Source organism: Idiotropiscis lumnitzeri, chromosome 10 (assembly GCF_059441095.1).
Source record: "Idiotropiscis lumnitzeri isolate Australia: NSW breed Sydney's pygmy pipehorse chromosome 10, RoL_Ilum_1.0, whole genome shotgun sequence".
NCBI classification, from domain to species: Eukaryota; Metazoa; Chordata; class Actinopteri; order Syngnathiformes; family Syngnathidae; genus Idiotropiscis; species Idiotropiscis lumnitzeri.
In genome coordinates this window covers 7,977,465-7,997,094 of record NC_142400.1, presented here as the reverse complement: position 1 = coordinate 7,997,094, position 19,630 = coordinate 7,977,465, and the positions used below count along the sequence as shown (strand labels likewise).

General features: G+C 46.0%; 1 protein-coding gene across 5 annotated transcripts in view; it reads left to right on the top strand.

Annotated features, from left to right (window-relative positions):
- kcnn3 (potassium intermediate/small conductance calcium-activated channel, subfamily N, member 3) overlaps positions 1 to 19,630 on the top strand; it is a 76,857-nt gene that overhangs the window by 21,757 nt on the left and 35,470 nt on the right. The window lies entirely within an intron of this gene.

Here is a 19,630-nt window from a genome sequence, read left to right as displayed (position 1 = left end):
ACACACGTCAACATGATGCTTGTTTGCCTTCACAGATGAGCAGCATAACAAAGTGTCACTTAACGTATGCTCCCGATTGTTGCTATTTACACACACGCACACAAATAAAAAGCGGTGCATGCAAAACACCGCGCTGACGCTTTTTTTCCCTTTGCCGTCCAGCAAAATGCCGCTGGAAATTTTCAAAATTGCTTGAGTGCAAAGATTGGTCTATGTATAAAAAAAAATGAATTCCTGGCAAAGAACGTTAATTCATAAAAAAAGTGAACATTTTGTGTGGACCATCACGTAATAATCCAACACTGCATCACTACACCAATCGACCCTGCCGAACCCGACTAAATTGTCGCGTAGTGTGCAGGGTTCTGCAACTAGTTTCAAATATTTAAAAGTATAAAAAAACTGCGAATGCTGAACTGGAATATGCGGGAGTCGCCTGTATTAAACATTATATTATGTCTTTTAAAATAGTACTTAACTATATTTATCTGGGGTGGAACGGTTCACAAAATAGACGATTTGTATTTTGGTTTTGCGGTCACAGATTATTATTTTTTTTTTCATTTTGTTTTATGTTGACTTTTAGGAAAATCAATGGCGTCCTGGTCTGGTCATTGTGACAGACAAAAGACAAAATAATACAAAATAGGATTATAATAGTTTGGGATCTTTTATTATTATTATTATTTTTTTAACTTTTGTTCATTTTTTATTCTCATACACTTTCATTTTCACAATAATTATGGTTAGTTTGAGTTTGTTTTTAAGTCATTAAATGTAATTTCAGTTTTTTAAAGCAATTTTTTGTATTTTATTGTTTGTTTTTTTTTTATTTTAGTTGTAGTTCTTTTTTTTTTTCCAGTGTAACCACAAAGTGAAATCCAGCCAACCACCACGAAGCTGTACTAATCCAGTTCATCCAGTGTTTATACAGTATTTTGTTCTACAATAATACTTAACTGGACCGTATAATTTTCTATACCTGTAGCTAAAAAAAGCAAAGTGTATAGAGCCTCTGTAACTGAAACGCAAAAGCGCAGTCAATGAATGGAAACAACCACTGTAATTCTTTTTCGCAATCGTCCTGTTCCGTTGTGCTCAGGCACGACGCTCCGTGTGCAGCGGACCGTTGAAGGTCCAATCACTCGGCCCATACCACTCCAGTCTTAAAATGAACATTTTGCACGCTTCTGTCTGCCTTCACTTTATAATACAGCACTTCATCACTACAGCTTTTCTTTTCCCAGAGTTTGACATCTAACAGTGCGTGTGTCATGACATGCATCAACATGTTGCAAGTTTGGTTCCATACATGAGCAGAATAGAAAATGTCACTTTATTGTTGCGCACAAACAAAAAGCGCTGCATGCAAAATGAAAGGTATTGCCAAATAACGATGGCCATCTCACATTCTGCTGAAGACTTCTAGTCGGGATGTAACAGGATATTACATTCCCACACGCGCACACGCGCACACACCCAATATAAAGCGCGTCACTCGAAAGATGTTATAAGACTCCGCCGGCGTCTTAGCACCTTCCCTGGGTATCTTTCTTCTCTTTTTCCCTTCTTTTCTTCCTCCATCTGTCTTTATCACATTACATCTGCCTCTCTTCTCTTCCACCGGGACTCAATTCAATTTGCCCGTCGACTTCACATCCTTTCTTCCTCTCTTCTGGCTCAGCATCCAACATCTCACCTATTCACCCCCGTGGCCGTCGTAACGACAGCCTCGCCCTCTAAAAGCCCTTTCACAACTTTTTGACTCATCTCGTAAAAAAAAAAAAAAAAAAAAGAATCGGTCTTGCTTGCTTTGCGTCTCTTTAGCATCTCCGCTAATCTGTCAGGGTGCGGGACGAGTCGACCCAGCCGTGCTCGGCATGAAACAAGGCAAAGGCAATCGCTCCTCACTATAGCGCAATTCATCAGTAATCACACCAGACTGCAAATCTCGGCTTTCTTCTATCTTGTCAAGGGAGGGAATTTAAAGTTTTCACAGATTGGTTTGCTATGGAGGATTTTGTGCGTGCGTGTGAGTGTGAGTGTAGGACATCGCTTGGCATTACAGTGCAAAGTGAAAGGAAACGGAGGGAAGATGGGGAGCTGACCTGAGAAATTCTTCTTTCTGAAGTGAGATTTTTTTTTTTTTCCCTCCACGCATTTCATTGCTTTTCCATCCAGCAAAATTCCACTAAGTATTCAAGCTTGCTAGAGCGCATACCTCCGCATAGGTAGAACGATTGTTAGAAAGGTTCCGAAGTTGAGTGTCGTCATTGTTTGTGTGCTTGTTGAATGACTGGAGTCGCGTCGGTGCCGAGCTCTCGCGAGAAGCGCCCGCATACGGGTTACTGGCAAATGCCTGTAGCGCAGCAATTGTCAGCCGACCACCACTAGTATGTGACGTGTTCGATGCCTCAGTGTCTGTGTGCGTTCCTGACCGCAAAACACACACACACACACACGCACATACACGTGACCACTGCTTGGCACACACGTGCTCACTGCTTGCCACCCGCTCATTGCTTCATGAGCTCACTGCCACAAGCTCACATGCATCCTGCATGCCTGAGCCCATCACCTCATTCCCATGTGCCTATGTTTTGTCCGCCTGTTGCCTGTGCTGTTGCATGTTGATTCGAAGATATACTATTAAAGCTGCCAACCCCCATCTTGGACTCACCCGTGTGTTCTGACCGACACCCAGGGGTGAAAAGAGCATACCCCCATTGAACCAAATCACCTATACAGTCCACCCCCTAGGCTCTCCAACATTGTGGTCCTTCGAGCCGGATGCTCTCTTTACCCTTGATCAACATGGAGTTCGAAGATTGTGGAGCACGACCGACGCGTCAGACACGCCCCCCCACCCACTTAGACAACTACCATGTCCAATATTTTGGGCACAGGCAGCAAGAAAGGCATGGGCACGAAGAGGAGTGGCCATCTCACGAAGAGGGAGCAGCCAAGATGACACCCCCTCACTTCTCCCCCACTCCCTATACGGATCACCACAGGCGGGATGCTGACCTCCATGAGGCGGACCTGTACCACCCAGTGCGGAGGATATACAGTCCGGATTCCCAGCTAGCCCACCTGCAGCGTCCAGAGGGAGATCCCAGGGAGGAAGTCCGAGAGCCACACTCCCCCTATCCGGTGCTGCACAAACGCGCCTTGAGAGATGGCACACAGGACATCCATAAAGAGAAGGTCGTGCTACATCAACCACAGCAAGCCCTTCATTCCGACGTAGCTGCACTCCAAGAAGTTCAGGCTGAAATGAGGAGGCTCACCAACACAGTACTCAGTCTTCAACAAGCTATGTCACACTCTGTCAGCAGTCATGACCTCCGTCCCCTCCACTCGGTAGATGAAGATGAAGAGGACTGGCCTGACCCCCCGCCATGGCCTGACACAGCAGACTGTGACAACCCGCCGACTCCAACGATGACTGAGCAAATAGAAGAGCTGATTTCAGAGTTACATCGGATGAAGAGACAAGCCTCTAGCCACTGCGAAGTGTCGCCAGTCAAGGTCAGCAGTCAGCCGTTGCGCCGCCAATCCCAGCAGTTGAGCGCGCAGCCCGGCCACCCTCATCTAGCTTCCTCTTCCATTGCGTCACAGCACTACAAGTGGAGTCATAGCTTCTCACCAAAGCATCCAGCTGCTACGGCGCCACCGCCAAAACTCCAGCATCAGCCTGCGTACCAACCCTCACCGTTTAGGGCTACACTTTATGCCGCAGCTTATGCACCTCAGCAGCCTCCGAACCTCCACCCGCCTGCGCACTCACAGCATCTACCTCCTAGATGTCCATCCTATGCTGCAACCTGTACTCCTCAACAGTCAACGTACTTGCCAGCACCCACACAGCAAAGCTACGGGACGCCAGGACCAGGCTGGGAGACTCCAGCCCCACGGCACCAGGATCCACCCGCCACCACTGAACAGAGCTACAAAGGGCCACGCCCCTCCATACCCTACTTCAGCCACCGTGATCCATGTGAGTTTGCACGCTTGAAGATGGCTTTGGAGAACCTCTTACCAGTGGGAGGGACAGAGCTCTTCAATTACCAAATCCTGGTTGATCATCTGAAATTAGAAGAGGCCAAGTTGATTGCAGATTCCAACATCAACTCACCTACGCCTTACACAGACACCATGTTAGCCCTCAACGAGAAGTTTGGTCAGCCCCACCAAATAGCCCTCAAGAAAATTGCAAGTGTCCTCGACTCACCCGATGTTCGTCGCGGCGACACCGTAGCCTTTGAACGGTTCGCCCTTCATGTCCAAGCATTGGTCGGTCTCCTGAGGACATTGGGCACCGCCGGCGACGTCGAACTCCGCTGTGCCTCTCATGTGGTGAGACTGCTCAGCAAACTACCCCCAGAGCAGCGAGCAGACTTCCGTCGGTCCACCTTCCGACAAGCAGGCAACATTCCCACTCTGCTTGATCTGGCCCAGTGGCTCAAATATGAATCGTGGTGTCTGGACTTCGATGAGCCAACAGGATCCAAAGGGGCAAAGGAGAAGCAAGCATCCAAGTTCGAGAGCCACCAAAGACAGCGAACTGTTGCCGTTCTCCACGGCGCCAAGAGCACAGAGAACAGCGCACCGGTGAAGGACTCACCGAGGAAGAAGGGGAGGCCCAAGCCCTACTGCCCTTTCTGCGAGAATGAAGAGCACTTTCTTAGTCAGTGCGCCAAAGTAACCAAGCTGAGCAGAGAAGAACTCACAGATTGGATAAAGAACAACAAGAGGTGCTGGCGCTGTGCAAGGCATCACCAAGCAGCCCAGTGTGATCTGAAGAAGCCCTGCAGCCTGTGTCAAGGAAAGCACCTACAGGTCCTTCATGAAGTCAACGACAGACAACACAGACCTTCGAACAGCGATACCAGTCAGCAAGTGAGCCCCACTACTGAAGTCCTGTACCTCGACCGCCCCCGAGAGGGAAACAGGGTCTTACTGAAGGTCGCTCATGTGCTTCTTCATCACGGCAACCGCACCATAACTACCTATGCCATCCTGGACGACGGGTCAGAGAGGACAATGCTCCTGTCAGCAGCTGCCCGGGACCTGGGCATACAAGGCACGAGGGAGGACCTCCCACTGCGAACCATTCGACAGGATGTTCAGACTCTCCGTGGCTCGACGGTGTCTTTCCGCATCTCTCCCGCTGCTGACCCCAAGACCAGTTTCAAAGTCTCCAAAGCCTTCACTGCAATGCGCCTTGGTCTGGCAGACCAGTCCTACCCGATGGATCGACTCCAACGGAGGTACCCTCATTTGGTTGGGTTACCCATTAAGCCCTTTCACAATGCCAGGCCACTGCTGCTTATTGGGTCCGACCACCCACACCTGATTACCGCTGTCGAGCCAATCAGACGGGGCACTCCAGGCGGACCAGTAGCTCTCCGTACCAGATTAGGCTGGGTCCTCCAGGGTCCAGCGAAGGTCATCCAGGACCCCTTACGTCCACAAGAGTGTTTGTTGACATCAGTATCCCCAGTCGATACAGAACTGTTTAGACACGTCGAAAGACTCTGGCAACTCGACACTCTTCCCTACAGAAGCGAGAAGATCGTGACGAGGTCAAAGCAGGATCAAGCAGCCGTGGCCCTGCTCGAAGAAAAGACCATCCGCTTAGAGGTGCACGGGATCCTTCGCTATGCCACCCCCCTTCTGCGTAAACGAGACATGCCTATTCTCCGCGCCCCGAAAGAAGCCGTCATCCCGAGTCTGCGGAGCACAGAACGTCGACTGGCTAAAGACCCAGAGCGTGCCAAGGTCTATGGCCTCGAGATCCAGAAGCTGGTGGATGCAGGCTCCGTCTCCAAGTTAAGCCATCAAGAAGTTAACCAAGAGGGAGAAGAGTGGTATATTCCGCACCACATGGTGAGCCATCGCGGCAGGAACAGAATCGTCTTCAACTGCTCTTATCAGTATAGAGGCCAGAGCCTGAACGGTTCACTGCTGCCTGGACCCACTCTCGGGGCATCGCTTTTGGGAGTGCTGCTGCGCTTCAGGGAACACGCTGTCGCCCTTACTGCAGACATTAAGGGGATGTTCCATCAAGTCCGCCTACTCCCTGCTGACCGTTCCCTTCTTCGGTTCGTCTGGCGTGACATGACCAAAGGTGACCCTCCAGAAGTGTACGAGTGGCAAGTTCTTCCCTTTGGCACCACTTGTAGCCCCTGCTGCGCTACGTTCGCCCTGCAACGCCATGTAGCCGAACATAGCCAACCAGAAGATGACGTGAGGTTCTCCATTGAGAGATGTTTTTATGTGGACAACCTCCTGCAGAGTCTTCCTACGCCTCAGGAAGCCAGTCGTCTGGTGGACAGACTCCGGACGCTCCTAGCTGCTGGCGGATTCGACCTACGGCAGTGGGCAAGTAACATGCCGAGCATTGTCGAACACCTACCCAAGCAGGCAAGATCAGACAGCTTTGAGCTCCATCTTCCCCACGACCAGGCAGACTCCCCTGAATCCACGCTAGGACTCAGCTGGCACTGTCATACGGACACTATGAGTTACCAACACCGACATATCGAATATGGCGCGCCAACGCTGCGGAACATCTACCGCGTCTTAGCCAGTCAGTACGACCCCTTAGGGTTCCTGATCCCATACACCACTCGAGCCAAGATGCTTGTCCGACGCCTCTGGGAGAAGCACAGAGGCTGGGATGATCCTCTCCTCCCCCAAGATCTCCTACAAGCATGGAACAGCTGGGAAGAAGAGTTAGGGTTCCTCCCTCAAGTCACCCTACCAAGAGCCTACCTACCTGCCGAGGTAGATTCGTCAAGTGTCACCCATGAAGTTCACGTGTTCTCGGATGCTTCCGAACAAGCATACGGATCAGTGGCATACCTGAGAACAAGCGACAAGCACGGGCAAGTCCACCTGTCTTTCCTTCTTGCACGTTCAAGAGTTGCACCCAAGCGTCTCCTCTCTATGCCCAGATTGGAGCTGTGCGGAGCTGTCACAGGAGCCCAACTAGCCAAGCTCGTCAGGAGGGAGCTCACGCTGAAGATTACCCAGACAATCCTGTGGACTGATTCCACCACGGTTCTGACATGGCTGCAGTCGGAGTCCTGCCGTTTCAAGGTCTTTGTTGGCACTAGAGTGGCAGAGATCCAGGAACTCACCAGCCCTGATGCCTGGCGATATGTAGACTCAGAGAGGAATCCTGCGGATGATATCACAAGGGGCAAGAAACTGCTAGACCTTGTGAAGCCCAACCGATGGAGTCAAGGACCTTCCTTCCTTCTCCAACCCCCAGAAGATTGGCCAGTCCGGCCTAAGCTTGATAAAGACGACGATACCTCAGAGCTAAGGAGGTCTGCCTTCTGTGGAGTCACGACAATCCCCGTCAGCACCGCAGATGCGACGAGATATGACACCTGGAAGGACTTGTTACTCGCTACAGTGCAGGAGCTGCAGGGGGCGGCAGATCAGAGCAGCGGTCATACTGCTGAAGATTACCGCAGGGCAGAGATCCTCATCCTCAAGCGATCCCAACGTGACAGCTTCCCAGACGAGCTGAGGCTCCTGAAGGCTGCCAAGCCTGTCTCATCCAGCAGCCGGCTACTCACCTTGTCTCCTGAGATGGATGAAGAGGAGGTCATTCGTGTTGGAGGTAGGCTTCGTCGCGCTGAAGATGTAGACCAGATAGCCGTTCATCCTATCGTGCTGGATCACAGCCACCCCTCCACTAGACTCCTTATTCAAGACTTCGACAGCCGTCTGCATCACCCCGGACCAGAGAGAGTGTTCGCAGAGATACGGCGCTCCTACTGGATCCTGCGTGGCCGTGAAGCAGTACGCCGCTACCAACATACCTGCACAGAATGTCGACGCTGGAAGGCTAGACCTGCTGTCCCCAAGATGGCGGACCTGCCACCTGCTCGGCTACGCCTCTTCAAGCCAGCCTTCTTCTCCACTGGGATGGACTGTTTCGGGCCATTCCAGATCAAGGTGGGAAGACGCACGGAGAAGAGGTGGGGCATCATATTCAAGTGCCTCACCACCCGAGGCGTTCACTTAGACCTTCTGAACACGATCAACGTCGACTCGTTCCTGATGGCCCTCAGGCGGTTCATTGCACGCCGAGGGACACCCGCTGAGCTGTATTCGGACCAGGGAACCAACTTCCGAGGAGCAGAAAGAGAGCTGCGAGAGGCGTTCGCTACCCTGTCCCCAGATCTACAGCAACAGCTTGCCAAGCAGAAAATCAACTTCCACTTCAACCCCCCAGCTGCACCCCACTTCGGAGGGACGTGGGAAAGGGAGATACGTTCAGTGAAGGCAGCCCTGTACACCACGGTGGGAGCCCAGCCAGTCCCAGAGGAAGTACTAAGGACCGTACTGCTTGAAGTGGAAGGGATCCTCAATTCGAAGCCACTAGGATACGTCTCATCCAGCCTCAATGACCTCGATCCTGTGACACCCAACGTCCTGCTGATGGGGCGGCCGGATGGATCATTACCCCAGATTGTGTATCCAGAGACTGACCTGCTGAGCCGTCGCCACTGGAGACACTCCCAAGTTCTGGCGAACCACTTCTGGTCCAGCTTCCTGCGTAACTACCTACCGAACCTGCAGACACGACAGAAGTGGCAATCCACCAGAGCCGATATCATCAAGGGCGCTGTCGTGATGCTGGTGGACCCCCAGCTGCCAAGAGCGATGTGGCCCGTGGGCCATGTCACCCAAGTCCATCCCAGCGCCGATGGACACGTCCGCTCCGTTGATGTGCAGATCGGCGAGCGCAACTACACCAGACCAGTGGCCAGGTTGGTCGTTCTGCCAGCTCTCCCGGCTGGTGATGAGGACGTCGCTACAATCAAGACCAGCCTGCCGTGAGACATTCGAGACTCTATCACCTTTCTTAGGAGCGAATGTACTTTGTACATTCGGGGGCGGCTGTTAGAAAGGTTCCGAAGTTGAGTGTCGTCATTGTTTGTGTGCTTGTTGAATGACTGGAGTCGCGTCGGTGCCGAGCTCTCGCGAGAAGCGCCCGCATACGGGTTACTGGCAAATGCCTGTAGCGCAGCAATTGTCAGCCGACCACCACTAGTATGTGACGTGTTCGATGCCTCAGTGTCTGTGTGCGTTCCTGACCGCAAAACACACACACACACACACGCACATACACGTGACCACTGCTTGGCACACACGTGCTCACTGCTTGCCACCCGCTCATTGCTTCATGAGCTCACTGCCACAAGCTCACATGCATCCTGCATGCCTGAGCCCATCACCTCATTCCCATGTGCCTATGTTTTGTCCGCCTGTTGCCTGTGCTGTTGCATGTTGATTCGAAGATATACTATTAAAGCTGCCAACCCCCATCTTGGACTCACCCGTGTGTTCTGACCGACACCCAGGGGTGAAAAGAGCATACCCCCATTGAACCAAATCACCTATACAGTCCACCCCCTAGGCTCTCCAACAACGATTGTTGTGAGAATACAAATGACTTGTGGTGAAGAACATGAATTTGTATAACAGTGAGGATTTATTTTATGTTGGTATGCGCCATCATTTCATAATAACCCATAATACGTGTCCTTCAAGGTTACATTCCAGTCCACCCCAATCAGCGAAATCTGCCATAGGTGTCTTTTTAGAGCATTTGCAGCATTCTGTAAATACTTATATTGAGAGAGCGAGATAACACAACAATATTATATAAGCAGTGTAACAGAGTACTTGCTGATCCCTCTTTCCATTAACAAATCGCATTTTTCCAAACAAACCAATTAAATTCATGATCTCACTAGCTACAACCATCCCTTGTAGGTTTAAAAAGCAGGATTACAACTGATAACATTTTCAACCAAAACTCTCGAAACGCTAAAACACAGTACTTCCGTTTGTGTTCTTCAAACAAAATAAGTGCGCCGCCATCTAATGGTTGGAAGTGGAACTACAGAGCACCAAATTAAAAACCGGTGAACCTGCAACCCGAAATGGAAGGTCACTTGGTCAAACGTTCCAAAACGATTTTGCGTCTAATCTGCGACCATGTTGTGAACATTAGCAAGATTTTATGACTTGTGACTTGACTTGAAATGAAGTGAGACTTGCTTTTGATTTATTTTCTTGAAACCTGCTAGAAACTTGAAGGTTGAGATCCGCGCATATCTGACTTAGTCACCTCGGTTAATAACTGCCACAAGAAGCCATCTCATGGATTATGCAATAGATTCTGAATTGCAACTTTCCTGATTTGTGTCCTAGCTTGAGTCATTCGTCACCTTACTGCCGTGCGTTTGTCATTCCTAACCGGCCAATGGAGCATTTACATTGATTGCACATTGAGTCGGGTCGACCAGCTGGGACTGTACATACGGATTTCCACTTTTACTGCCAGATCTTCGCTCTTGTTATTCCTCTTAAAACAGAAATGTGAATTCCCTCCGCTTGACCTTTTGCAAAGTGCAATATTCCAAAGTGTTTATGAAGGTGCTCACGGCTGTGTTAATTGCCCTGCAATTGGCCATCAAGACCTTGCAGCTTTCTGGCTTCAAAAAAAAAAAATGGGATGACATTTCTGCGCAGGAGTACTGAATAATTTTAGCCCCCTGAGCAGAACGGTATGTTCCCACGTTTGCTAAAAAGATCTGCCCGGCGTGTTGTGGTGTAAAGAACATTTGGTGGATTTTTCAAGGACTGATCTGTTTAGGAAACCATAAGGTTGATGCGGAAAGGATTTATTAAACATTCAGAAGAATTAAGAATAAGACGTTGCTTTCCATCATGGAGTTAACATTAAGCGCCTCTCGAATATTCTATTGCTAATTTGCATTTACATATTCCATTTACCTTCATTACGTCCTTACAGAACCTCGTCGTGTTCATTTAACTTGACAAATATGATGCAGTGGAATTTCCAAAGTGGAACGCTTGATGTTCATGACACTGGTTGACCAAATTCCCATTGGGAATTACGTCAAGTGTTCCTTTTGTAACTGTACACAGAATGTTTGAAGTCGTATTTTAATATTGACTTTGAATCACCTATTTGTCAAAACATAAAGTAAAACTGGAACTCAAAGCACACTGTAAAAAAAAAACTCAATATTGTTGTCAGAAAATGTAAATAATTTATATTTTAAATTTGTTATATAACTCATAATTTAAAAAGAATTTTTTTTTACCGTGCACTTGTATCAGAAATCATCTTCGAAATGCATGGAAATGTTTTTAGTCCTTTAGAGGCCCTCCAAGACGAGGTGTGAAGACCTTTTTCTATGTCGCAATAAATTCGATTGCTGTTTCTATGGTTAGCATCACACTTTTCTTCTTCACAAACCCTGGCACGAATCTTTATTGGCATTACAAACGCAAATAAAACGGGGCTCATTTAACACGTTCAGTGAGCTGAAGTCTCACAAGAAGATTCCGTTTCACTGTTGAAGCATAATTTTTTTTCAGTCAAATTAGCTTGAAATCCATTTTAGGCCGTCAATATTGGAGGTTGTCGAGCTCAGTAAAAAAAAATATTTTATGTGCTTGTTATATATCGTCTTTTGTTTCAATAACGTCACAAATAGTTTTTCTAACCTGCCATCAAAGAGCAAACGAAACGCAATAATAAACAAAAAAACACGACTGATCTGACAGCCGAATGTGAAATGGATTTCATTAGAGCGCCAACATCGCCCGTCTCCCTCAGGATGTGTTAAGGTGTCGTGATTGATTGGCCGTTATGGACAAACACGCCGCCATTTGTCTGATTTAGCGGCCCTGAAATATAACAGTTATGGATCAGGAAAAACACCCCGAAGACAACTATTATTCCCATTGAGAAAACTGTCAATGGTGATGTTGCTCGGGAGACGAATGAATCATTCGTCTCTCCATAAAAAAAAAATAAATAAAAAATGGTGAAATATAGGCCCAAAAATTGCACGTTTACAAACGCTTGCACCATGCAGACGTTTCATGTAGCAAGCGGCAAGTATTTGACGTTCAGGGCCGTTTGAAGCTTTCGAGTCTTAATAATGTTTCCCGTAAGAAATAATGGGAAGGGATTCTGTTCCAGGGTCATTGAAATGTTTTAAGTAACAATTTAATATTCTTGTAAAAACAAGTTAAACGCTGTTGTCTCACTCGTAAATATTAAATGATGACGAGCGTTGTTTGCCAATGTGGAATTCAGAGGAAGGACTTTTTTTTTTTTATTTCTATTCGTGCTCATTTTTTTCTGATCTTGACTGGTGTTGAAGAATAAAAACAAGATCACCGCTGTAAAAAAAAGTCACAATTTTCAATTTCATTTGAATAGATGTGATGCCATCAGCACTTGACAGCTTTGGCTTTATATTTTTTTCAGAGAATATCATTCCAACGAGTGGCCCGATTGACATTGAAGCAGTGTTCCATTATTGCCAGCAGGCAAGAAGTTTTTTTCTGTCTCTAATGCAATTTGAGAAGCTTTCTGGCCATCGTACTGTTTTAACCCGTGGTACATATTACGCTTCAGGTTACGGAGCGTCGCAATGTTCCTCTTGAAGCCTTTGAGTGATATCAAGTCGATACGGGTAGAAGCTTTTGACACTCTCCAAAGACATCGACTGAATGGCGCTTTTGTTGATGCTAAATTCCATTGCAGTCCTCCGGATAGACTGTCCCCGGCTTTGCGCGTTGGCTGTTTTTATCGGTGACGGTAGCAGGCCTTCGGCTGTGTGGTTTATCGAGGATAAATCCTGTTAAGAAAAACTTGCCATGAAGGGTTGGAGCCTTGTGATGGCCGTAAAGCTTTTAAAACCACCGCAAAAAAATGCAGGCGAGGACAGAAACACTTCTCGTTTTATATTTCACAATTTCGCATTGTGTGCTCTACTGTAAATTGGTCTGAGCTGTCAAATTCTGGTGAGCTTCCTTTTCTGAATGATTCCTGGAACGAAATAGAAAAAAAAGCACGCATAAAGTGGCACACCTTGTATTAACATTATGATAATAAATTTTTTGATGACTCTTTCTTGCCGAAAGATTTCAGTAATTTTACTTTCCACTGAAACACACTCAAAATCCGTATTAAAATAAACAAGATGAGATTTTTTTTTATACATTTTGGTGTTTCTTATAGATTAGGCGTGTACTAAAATAAAGGCAAATGTACCATGAATTATTGTGAATTTTTAAGCGCCGTTCACTTCAGTAAATTTACAAAATGTTACTAAACAAATGTGGCTTTAAAGGGGAAGTCAACCTCGAATTTTTTTTTTTTTTTTTTTGCTCTAATATATTGTAAGATCCTTCACAAGTCAAAACATGAAATTCTGATTGATAATGCATTTGTGGAATTTGAGTTAAGCAGCAAACTGTGTCCGTTTTTTAACATCTGAGGGGGGGTGGACATTTTGTCACTTCTGTCCATTCCATTATAAAAATGGCATGACAGTGGCTCAGGTAACGACCAATCAGGGCGCTTTTGTTTTCTGAAGCTGAGCCGTGATTGGTCGTTAACTGAGCCCTGAGGAACTGCGATGTCCTTTTCAGTCGACAAGTGACAAGATGGCCTCCCCCTATGATGGCCAAAAACAGGTGGATTGTGCTGCCTATTTCATATTTCACAAACGCAATATTAATCACAAGGCTGTGTTTCAACTGGTAGGGCTGCAACATTCTTGTATCGAATATTTTTGGGTTGACTTAACATAAATCAAATTAGTGCAAAAATGCTGAGAAATTGTGACATTGTCACTTCGTCGACCTCGTACATGTCAAAGCAAAAAAAACATCTCAGGATGCTAGCCACCGCTGCTAAAATCGCTTTCAGTTCTACTTGGGAATGAAATGACTAATAAATGTTCTGGTAATCAGTATTTGGTCCAGTTTTCTGATTTAAAATAAATAAATAAATAAATTTAGGAAGGTGACAATTTGAAACATGTGGACTACACTTCTTAATCTCCTAAATCGTTTACATACTATATAAATAAATAAACTATACATATTTGTGTCAAAATAAATGGATCTGTGCGGTATATGTTTTTCCTTCCGCAGTAATGTTCAAGACTTTAGTTGACTTCTTTTTGCTTCCGTCTTCAAAACCTGCATAACAGCCGCTGTTTAAGAATGAAACAAATGGAATTGCTCTTTGAATGAATCAAATAGAAACAAGAACTGTGTGTGTGTGTGTGCGTGTATATGTGTGTGTGAGTCTTTCAAGAGAGAGCGAGCGCGATATTTCTCCAGTCCATTAGCATTAGTGAACTGTGTTGATTCAGTTCCTTTTGGTGCATTTCACAAGCGCTCCATTGATCAACAAAACACCATCTTGGCTCTCAAAAACTAGCAGATGGCCCAACGGAAAGTAAAGTAAGCATAAAGGGTCATCCTCTCGGTGCTTAATATCTGAACGGGCATTTAATGATCCTCACCACATTGTGTATGCATCCGGGGAACTCTAATGGAAGAGCAGAATGCAGCGCAGCACGTCGGGCCCCGTTTTTTTTTTTTTGTCTCGTTGCCATTTATAGGCACAGTGCAAATTAGCATTGAATGAAGGGAATTTCCCATCTCAAGACGTCTCCGGTGGAATCATCTTTACACCCCGCTTGCTGTTTTTAGACCTTTTCTTTGTGAGATTCAGCACATAGCTAAAGTGTGAACATTTTTCTTCTGTCACCTCACCTCGATCCTCCGCTTCGTATTTACACCCCTGGCTGTGAACAAACTGGCTTGGGTGTTTTTCCTTGGAGGGGCGGTCGCTGCAAAAGATTTGGGACACTTAGCACTTGAACTGTGAATGAATCAATCAAGGCGTTGGTCCATGGGATTTGAAATATTTTCCAAAGCTCTTGTAGGTGTGGTTCTGCAATTATATCCATATTTACTTCTTAGTGGGTTTAGTCAGCTCGGGTTTTAGTTGCTGTCACAATATCAGGAGTCAGTAAAAGGTCGCCCCCAAAGACTGATAATTCATAATTGTCAATAGTTTAAAGATTTACAGAGGGAAAAATGTTTCATATTTATAGTTATCTTTTTGATAAATTATTGTCAATAATTACAGTGTAAGTATAATAAATAAGTAGTAATAAGAACTTATTTAAAATAAGTACAGTATAAACATCGGTGTCTTCGCAGAGGTGAATGTCATGAAATGTTGACGTGTGACAAAACTTGAGCAAATCTGAAACTTCAGAAGTATGTCATCAAACTCGTCGCCCTTCGCCGTAATCGGGACTCAAAAACCAGCTCTCCGTTTCAAATAGATTGGCGATTCAGATGAGTACTCTTTAAATTGTAAAACAAAGTCAAATGTCATTATTTTATTTTTGGCACTCGCACAAAAAGCCAAATTCTTAATCGCGTAGATGCAATGGGCGTGCATCCAAATTCAAATGTAGCATTTAGTAACTGAGCAAATTTCAGTGTCAGATCCATCTGAAAAGTCCCACTAAAAGCCGCAGCTTTAACTTTGCGAGGAGACGAGTCAGCAAGCATCGAAAAGGATTAAGTCAGCATGCGTACGTTTCTCATTTTGTCCTTACAAGACTAGCCGAAGATGACAATGATAACAACGCCGAACTTATTAGCACGTGGGTCGACATTGTTCATCCATTGGAATGCCCAGCGAGGCACAAACTAGACCTCCCCCCCCCGGCTCGGAAATGAAGATAAGCCCGTTTTTTTTCACCTGTGTACGAAAAAAAGGACCCCGAAACTCGAGGGCGTCTTTTTCAGATGAATTCCTCTGCGAACCGATTTTTAACTCATTAACTACCATTGACGGCTAAAGACGTCAATTTTTTTTATTTTATTTTTTTTTTACTCGGCTGGAAGTGAATGAGTTAAAATGATCTGTGTGGACTCGATTGAATCCCGCCTCGCACCTAAAGTCATCTGGAACAAAATCAAGCTCACCCGTGCATCTTAAGTCAAACGAGCACTTATAGGAATGAAAATCGAAATGTATTTCATGTTCATCTTTTAGTGCCATATTTGCCTATTTCGGAATGTGTTTGTCTTGTTCCATTTCTATCATGCCTATTTGGGGGATTTCCAAGCTGGAGGACGCACACACTCCCCAGGGGTGTGACTGCGCGTGTGTGTACGCTCCTTCGCTGATTCGACGCATCTCCCCGCCACCCCTCCTTTGGGAAACACCACCCTGTGGCTAATTTGCTCGCATATCCTTCTTGTTCTTTTATAGTCGCTACTTGTCGAGACCATCTGGGTGTTTGTGTAAAGTTTGTGTCGCTGTGTGTGAATGTGTGTGTGTGCGTGGGGGGGTGTGCGTGTGTGTGCGTGTGTGTCGGCCTGGCAGATCTTGTCTAGCGCTGCATCTGCTTCCGTGATGAGGCACGTCCAATGAGGGATTTAACCTGATTAGCTGGTAGAACGGCCGCGAGGCCTGGATGCAGTTCAGGCAGAGATGGATGGATGAAGGAGGAAAGGTGAAAGGTCACCGCAGAGTGGTGGAGGAGTGTGATGATTCTTTTTCTTCTTCTTGTTTAGTTTTTTCGCACTGCCCTCCTTCTGTCCGGCTCGCTCTTCATTTGGCATCGTCATATCGCTCGCCCTTTGCACTCGGATGCCGCATTTTGTTAAAGTTAAAGCAACGAAGGAGGCATCGGATTTTGCGCCGTGTTCCCTTTTGGGCTCGCTGTGTATAAAGTATGTCCAAGCTTATCGAGTGTTTGTTTTTGGCCACACATGCGCACGCACACACATTCAAATGTCGAAGCACCACCAAGCCACTTCCTTCCCATTTTGGTCATGTAGGGGCAGTGGCACTCACTCACTCACTCACTCACATTGACAGATTACTTTCCTAATGGAATTTAATTATTTATCCCTTCCTCGTGGCGGTTTAGCCAGGAAAAGACCGACAGCGGCAGGAGGCAGCAGGGGAAGGACAGGACCGGAAGGTGGGAAGGAGGAGGGAGTAGAAGAAGGGGGGGGGTGCTCATTTCCTTGTGGCGAAATCTGGACCACCTCACATTTTTTTTTGCTCCCTTGTCAAGCAGGAAAAAAAAAAAAAAGATGAATGGATGGAGGCTGTCCAATTAAGGTTTTAGAACTTCGATCTAATTCTCAATTCAAAAAGTTAAGTTGTTGAAAGTTGCTCAGTAGTGCCGCTTGGGAAAAAATGAACACATATTTTCACTCACAGAGGCAGCACTTCATCGCCAAGGTGCTGAATTTCATTTTGTAATGAAATTTTAATATAGCGGATTCTGGCAGAATCCCCCCCCCCCACTGCCATAATTTATCTGATCAAGTGTTATCAGAAGCTAAATAATACTGTTAGTTAATACAAATCTGTTTGCAGCTCTGCTTACCATTTAGCTTTGATATGTCATTTCCCAGTGCTGATGATGTCATGGGCAGAGAAACACAAGATTGGGTTGGTCAAATTAGCAAAACATTTACATAACAGTGGGTCAGAAATTTAGAAGTACTTTCTCAGAGACACATTTATAAGAACAGACCAAAAACAAAAACTGTAGTTGGTTGCAGCGATGGACTGAGTATGAAGTTGTTAGATGTGAGTACTCATCAATACCAGGTTTCAAATCTTGCAATTTTGATGAAAATATTTCAGCATGTAGTCTTTAATATAAATTGTTTCATCAATGTAGGTGGCATTTTTCCACCTAGCATCAAATTTTCTTCAGTGGATTCAATTATTGACAAAAAAATCCAGAAATATCAAGACCTCTCTTTCGATTGTTTAATTTCCCTTCCAAAACTGTTTTTTTTTTTTTTTTTTGCATTATATTGTCATATTTTCAACAAAATGGAAAGAGACGAGCCCCCCCCCCCACCCCCCTCCAAAAAAAAAAAAAATCTGACACATGCACATCCACTGTGTGAGACAGCCTGTCTGCCCCTCCCCCCTCTCTGTATCACACGCACACACCTCCATCATTTTTCCTCCATCTCCTTTCCCCTTTTCTTATCATCTCATCTCTAAACGTGTGTCTCCCTTCTTCTGTTCTTTTTTTTTTTGATTCCCTCTCTTCTGCCTTCTTCCTACTGCTCCCTCGCTCTCGCTGGGGATCCTAATTAAGCTTGGCTGCTCTTTGATGTTGTCGCCGTGGCAACAGTCACCATGACGAGGCTGGGTCTGCACACACGCACACGCCCTCACTCGGGCGTGCGCGCGAGTACAGTACACACACACACACACATGCATACGTTGGCTGATGGAAAAGAAAAGCAAGGACCGGCGTTTGACCCTTGGCTGGCTTGATGGCTTCCCCCCATTGGCTCCGAATGAGCGTGTTTGTGCACATGTTAGCGGCATGTGCACGCGTGTAGCCTGTGTTGGAAAACACGCTTCCTGCTGAGCCATCAAGCGCTTTAATGATGGACTATTGGGCGTGCATCCATAGGTGGTCATGGCAGGGATTTGTCTCTCATCATCACATGGCCGACGACCACACAGAGGTGGCTTCTGGTGAAATCCCCTTTTCATTTGTTTTCCTCAAGAGGTGTGTGTGTGTGTGGGGGGGGGTGCGTGCGTGTGTGTGGGCTCAAAACCCTCGATGTGGGGGAAAAAGAGTGATGCCTGGTTTCCCAAAGCAGCGCAAGGTCCCTCATTCGTAGTACCACAACAGAGGTGTTGCTTTTTACATTTTTCCTCATTTTTTTTTTCCCGACCTTTTATTTACTCTGCAGGGATATAAAGCCAAGCTCTGAAATGAAGAAGAAAAGCATGTGCTTAGATGTTTTGCCACTGGGATGTCAATTCCCTCTCGGTTTGCATTTATTTTTATAACCGTTCTCATGTTGCCAAGAGTCTTCCACTCTAAAGCACGGGTGGGGAAGTCCTCTGAGGGCCACGCGAAATTTCTGAAATCATATTATGTATTATGAGCGTTTGGGTGTTAAAGGCGGCATATTATGCTTTTTTTTTTTTTTTTTCCTCCCTGCAATTAAAAAACCTGGAAAGGCGGTACTCTACGTTTTTACTCATACTCTGTACTTCAACCATGATACCAGCCTGTCGTATGTGCACTAGTCAACTTTTTTACTTGGGCTCACTCTGGCAATTCATCCCCGGACTGATTAATATTTTGGAGCAGATGTAACGCATCCTGTACGCTGTGAGATTTTTTGGGGGAAGATCATGTTGACGAGGAGTGTTTCTCAATGCAGCCGCTGGTTGCTATGGAAACCCGGCTGCACTGTTCCAGCGCAATGTGCCGATGATAAGTAGAGCCTTCAAATTTACGGGTGCGCGGTAGTTAAAGAAGTAATAACTTCATTCATAAGAATGAAATGTATACAGAATTAGGGAAAATCAAGAAATCTGGAGGAGCGTCTATATACGCAGAGTAAAAACGCATCAAATTTGAAAACCGTCAAAATGACGGCTCTGGGAATTCTAGTAATAGCTATGTTTAAGCTATTCGCTATTTTCAAATGGTGCTTGTCCTCATTGAAGTTTGGTTTACATTTGTGTCTGCTTATGAAAAAATATTGTTGTTTGTATGATACATTTGTAAAAATAAAAAAATACCCCAAATATTCTGGCTAGTTCCACTTCCCCCAGAAAATGTTTCACCCCTCGACAACTCTAATTTCCGCAACTTCAGATGGAAAACTTGTTTCTTAATCCAAACAAATCAGATGTCAACGCGCATCCCAGAACAGATTCACC